The sequence below is a fragment of the Centruroides vittatus genome, unplaced genomic scaffold, assembly GCF_030686945.1.
Source record: "Centruroides vittatus isolate TY-2023 unplaced genomic scaffold, ASM3068694v2 contig_5, whole genome shotgun sequence".
In the NCBI taxonomy this organism is placed as follows: Eukaryota; Metazoa; Arthropoda; class Arachnida; order Scorpiones; family Buthidae; genus Centruroides; species Centruroides vittatus.
This window is the reverse complement of record NW_027122286.1, coordinates 1,498,709-1,519,750: the sequence shown is the minus strand read 5'-3', so window position 1 is coordinate 1,519,750 and position 21,042 is coordinate 1,498,709. Positions and strand designations below refer to the sequence as shown.

Genomic DNA, 21,042 nt, shown 5'->3' with positions numbered 1-21,042 from the left:
TTTCCCTATAACAGCTGGGGAAATGTAACTAAAACTAAAAGGAGGTTCAACACAGTTTTACCTTTATACAGGAAAGTGAATGACTGTAAATTTTAAGATGATGAATTTTTCGGTCGTCACAAAAATTTCTAAGAATATTAACGCATAATTTTTTTTAAAACCAATGCTAGATTTTATAATTATCTGTTATAGATTTCGTAATTATACTGCGTTTATAATTAATTGTATATTAATTATAAATTTATGTCTAATTAGAGTTTATAATTCGCTTAAATTAATTATAAAGTAAATTATAGATTACATAATTATGCCACGTTATTAAGTAGTATTAATAAAATAAATGTTTAAACATAACATATCATTAAAGATAATTTTAATTAATAAACATCAACTAATGCAATATTTTATTGTATAAAAGCACGCGTGTTTGCTATTAAAATTATATATTATTAAAAATATAAATATCTCCTCAGATGTATACAAAGTTGTATATTATAATTTTACAAATTTGTTGTTTTATTGTTGTTGTTGTTGTAGTCATTGTGTTGTGATTTTTCCATTATAATTATTACAATAAGACCAAATTCTAGCGAAAAAGCTTTAGAAATCAATTTGAAACAACTATTTAAGTGTTTCTCTATTATTTTCAGACTGATCTAACTGTTTATTATTATCACTTACTGTGGATGTCATTAAAAGTTTAGTTAGACACCCTTATAGGCTTACATTGTCTGTACGCAATAATAATAGATTTTACTTGAAAGTTGTAACATCAAAATATAAAGATGATAAATAATGGGTCAGGGTCACTTGAAATACCTGTACCGTAATAACCTACTAGTAAAAACACCTTGTTTCTCATTTTATATAGGTACTGGTATTGTGAAATCTTAAATAAAAATTAGTCAGTCAAATTAAAAAGATAAAATAAAGGTAAAAATGTTTATTAATCTAAATGAAATAAAGTAGCAGCTACAGGAAAAATAAATTCGTAGTTCAATGCCAGAAAAAAAAACTGTAATAACTGAAGTAAATAATATTTTGTTGACATTTTAAGTTAAATATTCAAACTGATTTACATTATATTTATATTAACACATACATAGCATTCTTACCTTGTATAATTTGTCAAAGTTCTTAATGTTATCCTTACATCAGTCAGTTTTCAATTTTATAATACGGCAAGATTAGAAAAGAGATAGAAAACAGTTAATTCTTAATATACAGGGTGTCCCAAAAAGATGTACTCACTCTTTGATAAACGATTAATAATATGTTTTTTTAATTTAGTAATAAATTTTAAATTAATGTACTTATTTATTTGTTTATTGATTTAACTTCTTGGGACTGTGTGTTTGTCAAGACACGTCTATTTACAAAAAAAAAAAAAATTTTATATATTTGACAATCAAAGAGTGAGTACATCTTTTTGGGACACCCTGTATATCACACACGTACACACAAAAACATGCACACATACAGGATGTTTCGCGTAAAGTGTTACAAGTTAATAGCAAGGAAATATGCTTTTAATAATAAAAGTGATAAGAATAAAATTGATATTTTCGAGAAAGATTTTTTATGCTGTAAAAACAAAGCATAACCTCTCCTCTGGGTGTGACGGGTCAACTTCCAAATTTCAAATTGAACAATTCCAATTTTTTCATATTTTTGGATTTTCTATTAAAAATAATAAACTTTTATTGTGAACATTTTTTTAGACAAAACTGATAATTTCAAAAGTTATGAGCCTATAGGCCTATATTTGTACGTTTTGACAGATAACGATCTAATAAAATACAACTTTTTTATAGGCTAATTAAATTCTATTCCTTTATTGTCTAGGTTATTTAACAAATGTTTAAAAAGATGACCATTTTCATCTAAACATTTCAGTAATGACGAAACAAAATTTTACCGAACGGATTAACATTTCTGCTGTTATTTCAGCACGCGCATCGCTTAATCTTTCTTAAATATTCATATCTTGAATCGTGGTCAATTGTTGAAACAAAACTTCATGCATTATGAGACCCAATAGGAAGTAAACAATTTGTGTCACGTCTGATGATTTAGATGGCCATGAAATTGGTCCTCCGCATCCAATCCATCGTTCTGCAAATACGTTGTTTAAACTCAGAAATTAATTCAAAAATGAGTGGCCTATTGCTTTTGAATCGCATTAAGAGTTAATTAAAAATTAACCATAAACAACTTTGAGATCTGTTTCAATTAATTAGTTTTTTTTTAGAAAATTGCATTTTGTTTTACACGATACCCTGCGTCTGCTGTACAACAACCAACTCCCTATGCTGCACGTCAGACTTCAAACTAGCTTAAAAAGTTTGGACAGTAAGTAAGGGACCATCCTGCGCCTAGCATCCTCGGATTTTTACTTTTTTGGGTCTCTTCAGAAACATCTTAGTAGCTTATACATCTCAGATGACGATGAAGTTAAAGATGCGGTCATGGACTTTTTCATTTTTCAAATCATTAAAGGGTGAATTTTTCAGAAGAGAATTTTTGCCTTTGTCTCCCGCTGGAAAAAGTGTTTAGAAAAGAGTAGTGACTATGTAGAAAAATAGCTTAGATATAGATCATTTTCAAATAGCTAATTTAATTTTTTAATGTAATTGGTTATTAAGTTGTTACAAAAAGATTGTACCTAACTTTTGGAACATGCCCTTAATATAGTGAATTTGAAGAAACAAATGTAATACCTTTTTTTTGTAATTGTAATGAAAATTAAACGACAACAATATATGGAAAATATAAAATTGAAAAATTAAATATTCATTAAATTATTAATTAATACATTTTTTTAAGCATCAAGATTTTAATATCTGTATTGAAATTTACATATCATTAATAACTTTTTGATTAACTTAAAGATTATACTGTATGCGTGTTTGTGTTTGTGTGTGTACAATATCAACTACAAAATACAGAATACGTTTCATATTTGTTGACTGGGCAATGCACGCAATGCACTGTATTCGGTTGGGGCTCTGGAATTTTTAAAAACCCTTTTTTTACTAACACAGAAATCGTGTCACAGATTCGTCAAACAATCCATTCCCTTCACTAAATAAATGGATTAGTCACTGCTACTGTGTATTTTTATAACCAAGCTAAGATTCGTGAAACGAGCTGTATGTATGTAGCCTACATACAGTGGAAAATCGATTATCCGAACTTGATGGGACCAAAGGTCTTTAGAATAAATGAAATTTCGGATAATCCAGAAACTCGTTTGTTTTTGTGTTTTGGGTACATCAAGCACTGTAATTTAGTTTCATGAACTTTAATTACTGTATTTGAAAATAAATTAATTTACTCAAAATCTAGCGTGATGTTACGTATATGTATGATCTAGTTTCGAGCCTATAATCGACAGATGACGTAGTAATTTCCAGTTACACGGAGAGTTTGGTCTCTGTGTGGCATGTACTGTTCCAACGCTACACGTTTGTTTTTTGAAAACCGTTTCGGATAATCGAGTTTCTACTATAAACTGTATATCTTTGTTCACTGCCAATTGCATTGTTGAAAGCGATTAAATCAAGAATAATAATATTCAGCTATTCCAAGCCTGTTTTAACGATTCTTAAGATAATCTTAAGAAAAAGTTTATCTCGGTTAACTTAATTTGGGTCACTCTGTATATACGAACTTCACAGTCTCTAAATTAAATAATATACTTAATTATTTTATCCAAACAAGAAGAATTTTATACTATGATAATGCTTAATTATCTTTAAGCATTGTCATTTTTTCAACACCGAAAAACGAAGTAACGAATTTTTAAAAAAGCTTTTTCTTTTAAAAGTAAATTTGTTATCAATTTTAAAAATTAACACTTTCAGGGCATCATAAAATATTCACGTAACAACGACAATTAAAAGTAATAGTTACCAGCATATTTTACTTAGATAATGCCCACATCAGGTCGATCGTAAAGCTGATTCAGAGTATTTACGATCTGAAAGTATAAAATTACTTTAAATATATGATAAAACATCTAAATTAATCATCATACAAAGGAATAATTGTGTTACGTTTTCATTTATGATCATTAATGAGCTACTTATAATTATAGACTATACAGAGTGATTATGAAGTCCTTGTGCAAGTGTAAATTCTAATAAATTTGGATTTACGCTTGATACACCACAGTTTAATGCACTGTATCAAACTTTGAATATACTGCAAACATAAAAGCTTTATTTATAAATATTTTATGTATTGGTATTATTAATTTTTGTTAATTAATTTTATTTTCAGATCCTTTAATCAATTGAAAATGACAACAGTAAGAACAAAAGATTAACTGGATGTTATGGCTTTTAAAACAGTGCGATATGCGATAAAACTTCTTGAAAAGTTTTTGTCTACATCTTGTATATTATCAATTATAATAATAAATTTTATTCATATTAGCCAAGACTAAAAGTGCAATGCTATCTATGATAATAGTGTTTGCATTACTTAAAAAATCAAGCAACGAGTTGCGTAACTTTTCTGGCCAAACTTTAAAACTGTGTGTGGGGCCATCTGTTATGAGATTTTATTTTAAAAACCTTTTATGTCATTAATTATTATAAAATGGCAACATTTTTATTTTGAAAGTAAAGATGACTTTTATTTTTAAAAAAAAGAAAATTGTATATGCTAATAATGAGTAAAATCTTCATTAAGTCCGACACCACTCGAAATATGACACATGAGCCCCTTTCCCGCTTTTTCCCCTTAACCTTTAACCACCAAATTTTAATAGCATCAATCCTTTAATACACAAACCTCCTTGCAAAACTTCAGAAAATTTCGACAAAAGGCCCAGGAGTTATTAAGCTTCAAAGTGGGTGAACAAAACTGTGCCCTCCACACACATACATAGCCTACTAACTTCCATACTTAGAGGGGGGAAACAATTTTTATTCTTTATTTGTCGACGTTTCAAGGTTTCCTAAGTACAAAAATGTTCTTGGTGGCCATTTTTTGACTGATCGCGATACTTTCCTTTTGTTATATACAGTATAACAGCCGGAAAAATAAAACTGAAAACCATTTCCGTTTTCATCTCATTCAAGCAGTTGACATTGTGTTTAATTCTTATGTCTATAGTTCTTATAAGCGTGCAGAATATGTGAATTAAGCTCTTCTGGTTCTTGAGTGAACAGAGGTATTCACCAGAGATAATATAGAGGGGATTCCGCCAGAGTTGAATATAGAACTGTTCAAGATTGAAATTGAGAATGGTAAAAAGATTGTTGTTGCTGGGTGGAAAATGTAGAACGATGTTGTAGACTTTATGGATTATACACTGTTTTGAGTTAGTAATATCAAAGTCAAGCGATATGTTAATATGATTGTTTGCTAGTAAATTAACATTTATGATCCAAAATAATTCATCATAAAACACCCTTAGGGATAATCCATTCTGCTTCGGCATGTCTAGTTTTATATGCCAGTTGTTTTTACTAAATTTTAGTTTGTTATACCATATAGTAAGATTCCCCAAATTCCCCAACAGAAGCTTGAGCGTCCCGCAGAGGAGAGAAAACGGGGAATTTGTTCCTCCCTGAAATCTAGTAAAAAATTCCACAAATTATAATGGTAAAAGTGATTGAAATACGTAACCTTAACCCTCGACAATGGAAGGCCTTTTCTGTCTTTTTGTATTTATAATCTACTTGTGAAGAAATCCCCCAAAAAATTAAATAAAAATTTATTGATATAATTATTTGTCTCCAAGCTTCACCTCCCTGAAAAATTTTCTGCGAACGTCCAAGGTGCAGTCTGATGACTACACCTTATATATTATATAATCCATGATTTATTCATGGCCTGTTTATTCATGGAAATTACGCTTATAGTAGTGTATAGATGCAAACTCCAAAATATATTTCATATACAATTCTAAGTTAATAATTTTTCTCGGAAACGAGATAAGATAGTCTTTTCCCATTATACACCAAAATAAACGCTTTTTTCGAAGTATGGATGTAATTTTTAATTAAAAATTCTGAAAAATATGTAAAATATACCGAAAAGTTATTACAGGATGCAATATATATTTATAGAGAAGCGATAAACTTGTATATATGCCAAGTTTATTTCCTTTAACTCAAAAAAATTCTCTTAGTTGTATATACACATACATAAATATTTAATCTTGCATGAAGAATAAAATGATTAAATCAGAATGTGATATAATAAAATAAATCAGCCCCTGGTGATATCGCTCATTCGGATATATCACGTTATTTTGTTGCCTCTCAAATATAAAAGCACTTTAACCGATAATGGATAGATAAATTGGTTATATCGCGCCATCTGATATATTGCTTATTTGGTATATGCATTTCAAGATATTCATATAAGATATTTGATTTGTTTGAAAAATAAAGTAACGAGGCGTGACACAAAAATATAGAAGTATTAATGATGACGTCTGCATGGACTAGAACTTTGACGAACATTAGTGACATCGTTTGTTACGTCACTATACATTATCTTATTTTTCAAACAAATCAAATACTGTAGTTTACGAGAATACAGAAAGGTATTATCGAAAGATCATCTTCAAAAATTATCTAACAATTAAAAGTCGCAATAGTGCTTAGTTTCGTTATCACACACTTATCAGCGTTATATTGTTACTTAAAATATTAAATCAGGCTTTTTAGATTCTTTAGTTAGTATCAGTTTTAACTGATATTTTCTGACAAAAAATACTCAATTGGAAAAGAGTTGAATGGAAATAATATTCTAGAAAATGGAATAAATAGTCGTGATATTTTTAAATCCACCTTAGATCGAAACGTATAAAATCGATTTAAGGAACCAATCGAAGCAAAAATTCAATAAGTCTACGTAAACTAAACAACATTCTAGCCAAATGACTCTAATAGCTGTAAGATTTGGTTAATTATGAATATTTCTAAATTGCATATCGTTAGATCAACTATAGGAGACCTAAATATTAATGGTTAAATGCTTTACTTGAATGATAGGTTAATGTTGCTTAATCTGTTCTCAAATAAAACATCTAAAACTCTTTTAAATAAAATGTATTTGCTCGAGTCATGTTATTTATAATTATTATTTTTTCCTTTGTTAATTTTTCCTGCACATTTATATAACGATATAAAATACATTAAGTTAATGAGTAAATCATTATATTATCCTCACATTAATTAGATCAAAATATTTACATTTTCAAATTAAGGATCGTCTTTAATATAACAAAATCTCATACTTTATTTTATGCAGAGAAATTTTCAGACATCAACTTTAAATAGATATAATTCTTTATAAATCTAGCCATAAAGCTGTTTACAATACAGATTTTTAAATAATTAAGTTTTAAATAAGCCTATTCAAACATTCAAATATACATATTTTTAAAAAAATAAAATAGTATTTGAATTATGTATATTTACAATACATTATAAATAGTATTTATCTATCATTTAATGTAAATAAAAGTAAAATTTTTTCTTATTAAACAATACAAAGTAATGCAGAACTAATTAAGTATCCTAACATCTTTGTGTACTTAATGTCACTATATTAATATTTTGTCATCAGTTAATAGAAAATAGCGATCAGTTAATTAAAATGATCAATTTAAGTAATAAGTTTTGGCTCTAAATACAAAAAATTCTTCCACTTTATTATTATATAATTATACAATTACTTTATGATAGCAGAATTTTTTAAATAAATATTTTTATAAACTTATAGGTAGGCCCAAAACCGCGGTATATTTTAAGGTTATTTTAAAAACTATTAAAAAAGGTTTGGAACAGCTGAGTTTTATTACAAATTAATTTCTCGGTAAATTGATTTTAGATCATCCTGTATATACGCCTCTTAAATATATATTAATTTACTTAAAAATTACATTTTTCTTTTGTCATTTAATTAGATTCATTATTTATAAAACTAAAACTAAATAAAGATATTTATCAAATTATCATTGGAGATTAATGTAACGCACATTATTCTATACTAGATTTAAGACTTTAAATCACTGACATTGTAAAAAAAGAAATATTTATTGTGAATTAGGTATAAATTTAACAGTGAATATTTATAAAATTATCTTCGATAATATATAAATTAGTTGAAAATATAGTAGTATAACCTATAATAATTAACTATGTACTCTAAATATGAATTTTTCATGATCTCTAGTTATATAATAAATGCTTTGTTTGATCGATAACGTTGTCGACATACATCCTAATGACTGAAGTTTCCGCATTTTGATTTTTTGAAAATTATTGAACGGAACTAGCTCAAAATAAAACAGTTTCCCACTCGTTACTCATGCAATATAATTACGTGCTGTTCAGTATTCTAAGGCAATTTATTAAATTTTCAGCCGTATTATTGGCAATAACTAAGAAACATCCTTCTTTTGCCAGTGACACATGCAAATTTTTCTTCTTTCTAATAAATGGATATTTATCATTTTTTAATTTTCATAATTATTAACGGAAACAAGTGGGAAGTACCCGTAATTGTAAAATTCCAGTAGTTAATGAGATATGAAACCTGATATTTCTTACCTATGAAACAATAAATCAAGAAATCTTATAGGCCTACTCGTTCATTCATTCGTTTCTAATTTTATACAGTTTATTCTTGTAACTGAGTTAATAAATTAAACGAAATATTCTTATATAAAGTATTAAAATTTGAATCGAAGGATTCAAAATGTAGACTCAACATATGAATTTTAAGTTAGATTCCAACTAAACTCCAAAAATTTATCATTTTATGTTAAAAAATTTCTTTTCATAAGTGATGAAAATATTTTTAATGGTTTTATTTATCTTTTTTTATAGTTTTCGGAGAGAGAAGGAACCACATATTTGTGGCTTAGAGCTGTCTTTTGCCTCTTTAAGGCTCTATAAATAACAAGCAGAACTTTGAAACTTTAAAAAATCGGTTATTTTAAATAATAAACGTCTTTAAAACACGTGTTATTTTATTATTATAAAATAGTTTAAAATGAAAAAAGAATATTAGGCTTTGAAATTAAGCATAACTCTATAATTGCTAATTCACTAAAATAATTAATATTAAATACCGAAAATAGTTTATATAAATTTAATTACAGCTATGATATTAAAAAATCACTTGAATTTTTTTAAATATAATATTGTTTCAAAATTCTTCTTTGAGTGGAATTCCACAAATTCCAATTTTACATTACTGCAATCACTATGAAATTAAGCTATAAACTATTGCACATTCCATTGCAACGCGGTAATGGAATGTGCATCAATTCCGCTAATTAATATTAATAAATAAAAATATGCAGAAATTTCGAACAAAGGGATTCAAATAGTTTGATTCCCTAAGGTACCATAAATAACGTATATTTTTGGTACCATGGGGTCAATGTGACATAATACAAATGAATACTGATTATTGTTTACATCTTTACATAAGATAATTCATATCGATATTGTCTACTTTTCACATTTCACTTACAACTATTTATAATCATAAAACCCATTTATTACAGTAATTGATTATTGTTAGAGTTACTAAATGACACAAAACTGTTAAATTTTCTAGTGAATTTCAAAATTTTAACATGTTTTTATTTAATCTATTTTCACAACTTTTACAGATGATTTTACTGTGATTTCCCCAAACGTAGTTGTTTAATTTATTGCACTGGCTACTAGTCTTGCTGTCTTTATTTCTGAAACATAGTTGGTGACGTCTTGATTTATCTTTTAATCTATTTTTCTATTATGCCTGCTGGAACTTGATTAGTTTTAATTTCGTAGTAAGATATTCTTGAGTGATGGGCATCTGACAATATTTGATATTATGTTAATCCCTGCACCAAGTGTAAAGTTCATACAATATAAAACCAGAACAAAATTACAATTAGATTAATCCCACATTGCAAGAATTAATTAATGAATCATGCAAATGATAAATACCAATTTCTAATTTTCTAATGTAATACGTAATTAATATCTATTTCTAACAAACAACATAACGTATATGATCCCAAACGTATAAAAACAGTAAAATATCCTAAACTAATACAGTAATGTAAGCCTCCTTACATTAGTACGTATTTTGAAGATACAAAAGGAAATACGTAGAGCGATAAACCTGGAAAATTAATCATTACCATGTTTATAGCACTCTGAAGTGTCTGGGGTCAAAATGACTCCAAGGTGTGAATAACAGACGAAAAGCTATCGTAATAAAAACTATTTTTATGTATGAAGAAATCCCAAATAACGTTTGATGACCATAACAGGTTCGGGAACATAATGTCCACGGCCGAGCCCGATCTACACTGGGATACCCCGGCATAGGGAAGAGATAAGGACCGATATCCTTTTCTGTATTATTCGTGATAACTTATGAAGAGCTAGAATGGATCAATATTCAATTGTCAATTCAGAATTTTATTCGACCATCCAATTCCTGTTTGTAAATGTACAGATAAATGGGAATGGAATTCTTTTCCTTAATACAGTCGAGTTGCTTAAGAAAGCACCTTCACGATTTCTGCTTAATGATCCCTTATCCGAAGTAACAAGATCACTCAAGAGATTGTTAATAGTGTTCGATTTTCTTCACTTTATCATATCTTAGGGATTCTTGGAAATCTTAAAATTCATTATCACATAAAACTGATATATTGGTTTCGTTCTTACACTCTCTGGTTACACTCTTAAATCATCAGTGGATGATCCAGAAGAACCCAAAGGGGGTTAGTTCAAAAATTAAAAAATTGAATAATTAATAAGGACCTTTTATTAACACGCGCACGACGATTGTATTGCAGATGGTCCTATAAACCACATTTGCCATCATAAATGTTTTTAGTTAAAAACGTTTTGAAGTTCGAACAAATAAATTTTTTTATTTTTTTATTTTTATGTGTGTCAATGGAGAGGGCTTAAGCGCTTATAGCCATCTCTATACATAATTAATTTTATTGTTCTATTGAATAACCAGTAAATAGAATATATTTACTAGTCATATTACTTTCACATCTTCACAGAAATACAATAAGACGTTTAGCTGCAAAGATACTAATATCCTCGCTCAAAACTTCTCTTTATTAGGACATACAGTATAAAAACAAATAAATACAGTATCGCTTTAAGATACCTCCGAAATCTGATTGCCAATCACTTCTTGTTTCGTGAGGAGGTGATCCATTATTTGTTCATGTGTCTTTTTAATATGTAATTGGTTCTCATACATGTGTCCAATAAAACCTATTCATTATGATTCTGTAAGAAAGTTTTTGAATTTTCCGTTTATTAGAAAACTAGAAAACTGACCAACGGAAGATTTCACCAAATCCCCACATATAATATTGATATACATTTGGGTAGAGAGCCCTGTCGCCAGGCATTTCGAGCGTAATATTAAAGATAGACCCTTGTAAATTTTCCTTAAAATAATGCTCCCTTATGTGGATTGCTGCTCTAAAAATGTGCTTGTTTAAACAAACTGCTCTATTGTCCATGTTAATGGGAGTATCAGAGTACCACTAATGTACAACATAGGGGAGAAAATCGAGGATGTGAAATAGTGCTCTCTTAAGGGGACACGACTGTACTTTTATTCGGAAAGGATTACATGATTATCGGAACTTTTTTGTTGTTCTTATGGTATTGATTGCTTTTTTCTTCAAATAACATACAGCAAAAAATATTATTTTAAAAAAGTGAATTTTATCATTTCCTGTACTTGAATAAATGTAAGAATTGATAAAGCCTTATGAAAAGGCCAAACAAGTCAAACATTGAATCATATGTAGATTATGAAAAATTGCTAATAGACTTTTTAAATCTCAAAACTGTTTGCTTTTAACAAAAATATTTAATATACTGATATAAACTTTTTGTCGAATGATATTCTTTTTAAGCAAGAAATCTATTGATAAATTCTATCTATAAATTGATAAATTTTCGATGGTAATATCAATTTGAAGGGTACTATTCTGCCGTCGAAGTCACGCGTGTGGAATTTTGTTGTGATCGAACACAAAACCTTTCATATTTCTTTAATTCATAGATTAGTGTAAAAATTTTTATTAAAGGAATAATATATACTTTACACTGAGCAATTTTCTCAGATTTTATTGAAACTGGAAAAACACGCGGTAGAAAGCTCGAACGAAAGAAACCAAAAATATCGAAAAAGTTTAGGATTTCTAGACAATTTCTAGAATCTATATATATAAAAACGAATGTATGTCTGCCTGTGTGTCTGTGTGTCTGTTTGTCCTTCATACATTACCACACCATTTATCCGATTGCCATGAAACTTCGAGAAGTTGTTTAATACACTCCCGCGAAGGTTTGTGGCATATGTGAAGACCACCATTTCCCCCTTCCAAAAATATCTTTATATGTGGATTAAGGCTTTTATGTCCAATAGATGGCGCTAACTCTGACGACCTAAGTTTGCTTTTCTGTGAGGCATTATGCTTTTCTGTGAGAATGGACTGAAGCAGATCATTTTCTATCTATCTATATAAATAAAATATAACGTTCGTTTGTTCCTACCGATTCCTTTGAAATTTTGACACAACGTTGCATTCGAATACTCACGTGTTTTTATATAATATACATGTCGAAATTCCCCCCACTGGGGGGAGATGGATGGGATTAAGGCTTACCGTGAAGAACTGGGCTTCTATTATACTATTTTACATGCGGTTTTTTGCGTTTCTGATTGCGTTTTAATAGGTTACGTCAACAGAATATACACTAAAAAGGGATTTTTTGATATTTCCTTGCGGGGGAGAGGGACAGGATTAAGGCTTACTGTGAAGAACTCTGCTTTTATTATACTATTTTAGACGCGTTTTTGATTGCGTTTTAATAGGGTACGTCAAGAGAATGTACTGTACACTAAGAAGGGATTTTTTGAAATTCACCCGACGGGGGAAATGTTATACATTTATAATAGATACATTTTGAGCCACAACAACGCGTGGCCGGGTCAGCTAGTTTCCTATAAATATATCTTACTTTGCTTAAACATTATAAGTATTGTTTTTATTTAAATACTATATTTAGGCATCAATATCAATTTATCAGTGGATAAACATTTAAATTTCCAACCAGATTCAGAAATTTAATTGATAACGAGCAATTACTTGTTGCGACATCGTCACAATGCCGGGCTGCAATTTCTAATCATATTTTTAATTAATATAATTTAAAATATATGCTTTCCACCTCAAATTACTAGTGTCTTGCCCCTGTACATCATACTTTCCTGCCAGCAATACAGTCGTGCTGGCCATCTATTTAACTCCTTTCAGGAAAAATTGTTGAATTGAAATAATGTGAAGTTTGTATATAGTTAATTGAGGTCTCCTCGCCTTAGATAGATGAAATTCGGGACCAGATATGGAAAGCTTCATAAGCTTTCCATATCTGGTCCCGAATTTCATCTATCTAACTCTGTTCTCAAGATTAAGAACAGACAGTGCGAATTTATAAGTCTACATTTTTTTTCAAATTGCAGCCCAAAACATTTCTATTTGTTAAATAATGATAAACTATTGATGAGCCATTACATCTTATTTTAAAATTTAAAATCCATTTACCTTGTTTCATATTGTTTTATGTATTAGTTAAAATATTCTTTTAAATACATCCACAGTACTTTTTTTAGAACATTTTTTATTTATTTTGAATATGACTATCCCGCAGGAAATAATAATAATCATGTCTGTGGTTCTCTATAACTGAAACTAACCTCAAAATTCAGTCCTCATCCGTTTACAAGTTACTTTTAACACAACAGTGAGTTCTATTTTGGACAAAAGCCAGTAGATATCGCTAAGTTAAAATTATGAGATGTATGTCTTGTGGGTATTTTAAATTAAAGAACAATACAAGCATGAAAAACTTATTCCTTGTCATTTATTGAAACTAAAGAATTTCTCTTTGTACATGTTCATTAAAGGGTTATATATTTTTGATGATAATTAACTGAATTTAATACAGAGGAACGTAAATGCGGTAAATTAGTTTAGATCGAGATAAATACATTGCTAAGATATTACGTACATTTGTTTAGTTATTTCTCGTGTGTATTTATTACACACGAGAAATATTCGTGTGTAATAAATAACAAATTTATCCAACAAATATCCTTGTCATAATAAATAAAAGTATTGTTTACCTAACGTGGATTTACATTTTAAAAATGTCCAATAAATTAAATAATTTTCATTAGTAATTTTTAAATAACAAATAGAAATGTATTAAATAAATCCATTTTTTTATTGAAAATTGTGAATAATAGCCTTACTTAAGGTATGATAAATGAAAAAGATAACTTGAAGAAGGAATAGAATGATAGCATAGCCCATACTAAATAATACTGGAAAAACATGGAAAAATTGCATACCATAGCCTGTACCAAATGTATACTAAGATTAGGCTTATTTATCAGTCTCTTAGGAAATTAAATTGATGAAAATGAAGAAACATATTTTAATGATATTGATACAAAGTGTCTAACAAGCACTATAAGCACGAAGATTAATCTACAGTTCCTAACAAAAAAATCAACAAATATACAGTGAATTAACGATAATCATATGAAAATGAAAATGTTATTAATTATTAAAATAAAAGAATATTATATTTAGATTCCGCCTTGTTGGAATATTTAAAATACACTTTAAATTAATGTATAAAATAAAGGATCAATCAGATAAAAATACAAAAACGATTTTAAAAAGTTTTTTTTTTGATGGATTATCATAAAAATATACATTAAATGATTTATTAAATTTAAATATGCCCTCTATCTTAAGTATAATATTTAAAATTTTTATATTATAAATAATATGTTATATGACAAAATATGGGTAGACTATTTTAACTATATAAAGTTGAAGTCATTAATAAATATTTTACGCAAAACTGAGTTTATAAATTAATTTAAATATCATTTTAGCAATTAAATTTAATCTCAATATTGTACAGTAGGAGCTTTATGCATATTAATATACAAGCTTAATATAATATACTGTCGGACGAGAAAAATACATGTAAATTCCTTTACTAGAATTACGTTTCAAATATAAAAAACTTATTAAATGTAATTCATCAAGAAAATAAATTGTACATAAAATTCGCCATTTCTTAGAACATTTTAAAAATCGATATTTACTTTATTTTACTTTTTATATATACTTGCGTATTTGATATATTCATAAATTAATTAAGAATTACATTTTAAAAATGAAAAATATTAGCACTTATTTTATATGAAAATCGTAAAAAAAAAATCTTAATTATTTTTGAATCATTTATTAATTAAATCTAATACTTTAATTATTAAAAATCATAAGTTATTTTAATTAATTTTAAAATTAAAAATTAATTAACGACTTTTAAATCATTAATTAATTTTTAAAGGACTATTACGTAGGAATTTATAATTTTTCCAAGATTCTTCGTTTTTAATTAATTCAAATTTCGAACACCAGATGGCAGAATCGGCAGTGCTGTAATGCTGAGGTAAGAATTGATTTTATAGAAAGATCTATATTCACTTGTAACATAAATAAATTAATTTAAACAATAAATAATGACAAATGTATTTAATTCAGGCATTTAAATCAAACATATAGTTTTATACAGTCGATATACAAGGTAGCCCCAATGTCAGTTAACTGAGAAATATTTTAAGATTATTTTTAACAGTGGTTAAAACCGGTTTCGAACAGCTGCATGTAATAATTCGTGATTCAGTCGTTTCTAATGAGTTGAAACAACCTTAAAAATATATCTCGATTAACTGATTTTTGAAGCCACTACATAAATTAGAATTTTATACAATGAAATCTATAATTATTTAAATATTAAAACCTTTAATACAACATTATCTTAAAACAGGGCTATAATAATAATAATATTTATAGTATTAAACTCAATTTATAACATTAAAGAGAATGTTGAAAAAAAAATTCAAATTTTCCTAATATTCCTGGCTTAAAAAAAACAACAATAATAAAAATATTATTTTAAAGTATCACTTTATTTACTAAAGTTTTAAAAGTTATATTTAAAAAAAATTATGTCACAAAAATTCGATTTTACAAAGGAAAAAACAAAAAAAAAAAAGGAAAAAATAGCTTTTAAATTTTAAATCGATTATTTAACTCTCTTCGTTTTTAATCATTAAACGAAAGCAAGTTAACGTCAAAAAGAAATTCTTTAATGCCTTTTTTTCATTTTTACTTGTAACAATACGTTTTTATGAATAGTAACAAACCGAAAAAACTCAATTCACTGTTAATCCTTTTCCAAAATGTCGACGAAGATAACAAATAGCGAAGTATCATTAATAAGACACACGAAAACTTTTAGGTTCATGATTTCGAGTTAAATAAAATCGTATACATTCGATACAACTGCAGTAGCTCTTCAGAATCCTCTATAGTTTATAACCAGTACTGGTAAGTTTTCTTTGTATTCGCCTATCTTTATATATATATATACATATACATATAAAAAAGAATGGCCTAGATGCTTTATTCCATCTGCATTGGAAGCAAGCCAGTTCTTGTATGTTTTCTTATTTTCCAAATTTTAGAAAAGTTGAGAAACTGGATAATTCGAAAATATCGTTTTTAAAATATATTTTTTTATCCTCGTCTCACTTTTTAACTATTAAAAAAGTATGTATACATAAATTAAACTCCTTCTATAAATATACAAATCCAGTCTCCTAACTAGTGATTCGTGAACTCTAAACGACGTGACTAATTGTATTTTTAAGTAATGTCACGGTCTTCGCAAGGCTAAAACGGGTCACCAACTAAAAAAGAAAAAAAAATGAAAGTTGGAAACATGTACTAATCAATTTTCGCCTCTAATTGAATTTATATGAAATAATATTTTAAATTTCGGGATTAAATTCGTCCATAAAAATCTTTCTAAAGACGCAGGAACTGGCTTGTTTCCAAATAAATAATAAAACTATTTTACAATGGCAGCATTATTTCTATTTTCATAATCGTTAATGAAAGATGTGAAGTTATTTCCGAAACTCCGCCTAATTTTCAAAATCCTTCCGCTTAGTTTAAAATTAATGATTAATGTTGATATGTTAATACACGACGTAATAATAAATGAAGTGAAATGATTCCCAATAATTGAAATTAATGTCATTAAGTTAAATAGTTAAAAATTATAATTTCAAAAGGTTTTAATAAACAGTTATAAATAAAACAATAAACCTTCTACTATAAAAACTTCTAAACTATCGAGTTTATGATAAATCCTAATTTAATTTGGTAATATTAACTGTTGGAAACAAATATCCATTTTTTTCCTGTAATTAAAATAGTAATTGTTTCGACTAATTATTTTATTATACATAAAAAAAAAAAATTGAATATATAATAATAAAGATATAAAACATTTTCCCGAACGACTACAAGTTTAATGAAATATTCTACCAATAATTTAAATTAACATGAATAAATTTTTGTATCTGAATTTTCAAGTATTTTTCTTTGATAAACCTTTAAACGTACGTTATATACGCCTGTGATTCTCTTAGAGAACAAAAATTCCCGAGTGAGAGAACACTATATACAATTTACATTTTATAGCCGTAATCATATAATTTTGTAGATTTACTACTATAAAAATTGTATTACCTACGCAACGTAAAAAGAATTCTTGTAATACGATTATAAATATCTCTAACTCATACAAAGAATTGAAACTATAAAATTTAAGCTTTGTTTGTTCTTTACTTTCGAATTCTCAGATTAAAAAGGTAGAGAGATGTAGCTAAAAAAACAAAGTACTTATTACTTGAGCTTGTATTTTAACACAACTGAATCTCTTCTAACAGTATCCTGATCAATAGCAAACAACAGCCTATCAATCAAATTCTTCTGTCTGACCTACTTTGACTTAATAGATCTTTAAACGAATTACTTGGTATAAAAACGTTATTCTCCCCCTCTCTTAAACCAACATCAACTAGTGTTCACCTATGCTTTTACTTTTTTTCTATAAACTTTAAAATCTCTTCTAAACATTTTTAAGATATGCCTAAAGGGAAACAACTTGCGGTTATCGATAAAAGTTATATCTGCATTCTGACTCTTCTACTTTTCCTCTGTTATAAAAAAAAGAAATGATATTGCACGTATCATTAATCTTTTTCTACATAAAATTTCCGAACGTATTGATCTGATGACAATTTTCGCTTTCGACGTATTCGAGCAGTAGTATCACCATTTAATTATAGTTTATTTATAAATGGGGTATAATTTATCTATTTAATTATGTTCCGATTATCAGCCTATTTAATTACGAGTTTGTTTATTTAATTTTACAAACAGAAAATTAGGGTAATTATGAAATTAAATTTATCCAAAAATAATCTTTATTAACTTTAAAAATAATAATAATAATAATAATAAATACAAACTCTATAAATAGAGTTATTAAATATATGTAAATCTCTTTTATTAGAATTAATAAGATTTATAAATTTACATTATTTAATTTTTTTAAATGAAATGTTTAATTATTTAATTAATAATTATAAACACATTTTTTAAGTAAAGAAATAATTAAAACGAGATTTCAGATTATATTTAACATTTTAAAATGTATGTTTTGAAGATAAAAATCATCCATGCATATTTAATTTCTAAAATAAATGCGATCTTATCATAAAGGTTAAATAAAAATCATTCGTATCTAAGAATAAAAATTTTATTCTTAGATATACAAACGATAAAATCGATTAGTTATATCAGTTTTAAACTACAGAATTTAATAATGGCGTCAATGATAGAACCTAATTAACTGCACGGTTTAACTCATTTACAGCCACAAATGGAAATGTTTTACAACACATCAGAATAATAATAATAATAATAGTCCTTTGTTTTTTTTCTTTTTCCCTTTTTAAAAATTTTATAATATTTACAAAAACCTTTATAACTTTGGATGATGAAGATTTCAAATTGATATCACATGTTATTTAATAGAAAATGTGTTCCAAAAATTTGGTAGAACAGTTTGGCTCATTTCCAAGTCAGAAAATGTTGCAATTTTAATTGACCATCTCATTTAATTAAACATAAAAGTTTTCTAAAATTATCTAGATTGAGAGATAATTATTTGAATTGTGTTTATAATTTATATTAAAATAATTACTATAGGAATGATGTGTATAATGAGAGAATTGCTGTTTAGTTATTGTTTCTCATCACATTATCATTATTAAGAATCATGCATTTATATTTAAGTATACATATTATATAGCTTTAAAATCTACACAAGATTATGAAAAACTCTTACCAATTAAATATTCTATCCTTATCGCATTACTTCTAAATATAATATACCCCAGTTTTTCCGTACAAAACAATAGATAATGTGTAGATAGCATGCGAGAAACCTGATGAAATTATGTATAAAATTTTTATAACGTGTTCTTTTATTCTGGACAAGGTAGATGTATTTAAAAACTAACATTTTACCATAATTAAGACATAAAGGAAAATTACAAAAGGAGATGATAATACATTTATTCAATTATAAATGAATAAAAAAAATATTAAATTCTTTGCTAACCGTAAATTAGGGAAAAAAATAATAAGAATATTTAATTTAAAATAAATTTATTCGGCTTATTAAGTTTAAAGATAAACGAGCTAAAGATGGTATTGACATAATAAAAGAATATTATTGTACTATTTCTTTTAACCGTATTGAATCTAAATGTCGTTTTTTCGTAATAAAAATAAAAGAAAAAAAGAAAAGAAAAAAAATTAAATAAAAAATAATAATAATAAATTTGCTAACTTAAAAAAAGATTAAATATAAAATAAACTAAATTTAGAAAATAACTATTTTTCTTAAATATTCTTTTTGGAATTACAAAACTACAAAAATATTAACTAATTTCCAAACGCCATCTGTTGGTTCCTAAACGGTTTATAAGATTGGGTTTTCGCATTTAAAAGGAAAAAAAATATATAATATAATAAAATTAAAAAAAAAAATTAAACTCATTTCCCTTTCGAATGGAGTAAAAGATTATAAGCAGCGAGAGATAAACAAACAAAATAGTAATGGAGGTTTAAAAAAAGTGTAGTAAACGTTTATAAAGTGCCATACATCTAACTGAATCGATGCATTGGGGGATGTAGCAGACGACTTACCTGTGTTCTCTTTGATCAAAGGCGCGAAAAGAGCCCTTGTATCGATTTTTTAACTGAGACTGCGTCTCTCTGCTTTAACGATATCGAGGATGGTCTCGACTCTTTCCGTTTACTTGTAATTCCCTAAATTTTTTTATACCCGATAACCTATACAAAGTAGGCATAACTTTCGTTAATTCTCTCCGATCGACTCAATCAAATCGATCCGATCAAACGATTAATCGTCGGTTAATGACGTCATTAAACAAGATTATGTTACTTAATTATATTAAATCCTTCAATCTGTACTAATATTTATTATTATTTTTTAATGTCGAATATTAATATAAAGTAATAAAACATCTGTGAAAATTTTCTGTATAAAGGAATAAAAATTTCTCAGTTAATTGGAAGTTTTATAGGTGGAGTATCTAATCGTTATTTTATAAAAATATCTTTGAGATAATAATAAGTTTTCGAATCTATTTAAAATATTTATGAAGTTCTTTAAATGTAATGAAAAAATTATTATGAGTTAATAATCGATATAAGATTTTAAGCATTAATATATACGTAATAAATAAAAACAAATTTAAAAACTTAAAACTTAAAGTATTTTCGTCATTATCGATGACGAAGATAATTTTTGTGACGTAGTCATGGCACCAGTTATAATAATTTAAGCCATTAAAAATTAAAATAAAATTTTAAATATCTTTTATTTAAATTGAAATATATATATATATATATATATATATATATATATATAATTAAATTAGTATTTAAAACTAATTTAATTTTTTTTATTTTTTTAATTACAGGAA

General features: G+C 26.8%; 1 long non-coding RNA gene across 1 annotated transcript in view; it reads right to left on the bottom strand.

The window, feature by feature from the left end:
• LOC136978172 (uncharacterized) overlaps nt 1–20,434 on the bottom strand; it is a 28,743-nt gene extending 8,309 nt beyond the window's left edge. Inside the window, exons 1-3 of the long non-coding RNA XR_010881186.1 lie at nt 20,240–20,434; nt 3,916–3,982; nt 727–889 (exon numbers count right to left, since the gene is read on the bottom strand). This is a non-coding gene — a long non-coding RNA (uncharacterized lncRNA). The remainder of the gene's footprint in view (nt 1–726; nt 890–3,915; nt 3,983–20,239) is intronic.
• Between the last annotated feature and the right edge of the window lie 608 nt (nt 20,435–21,042).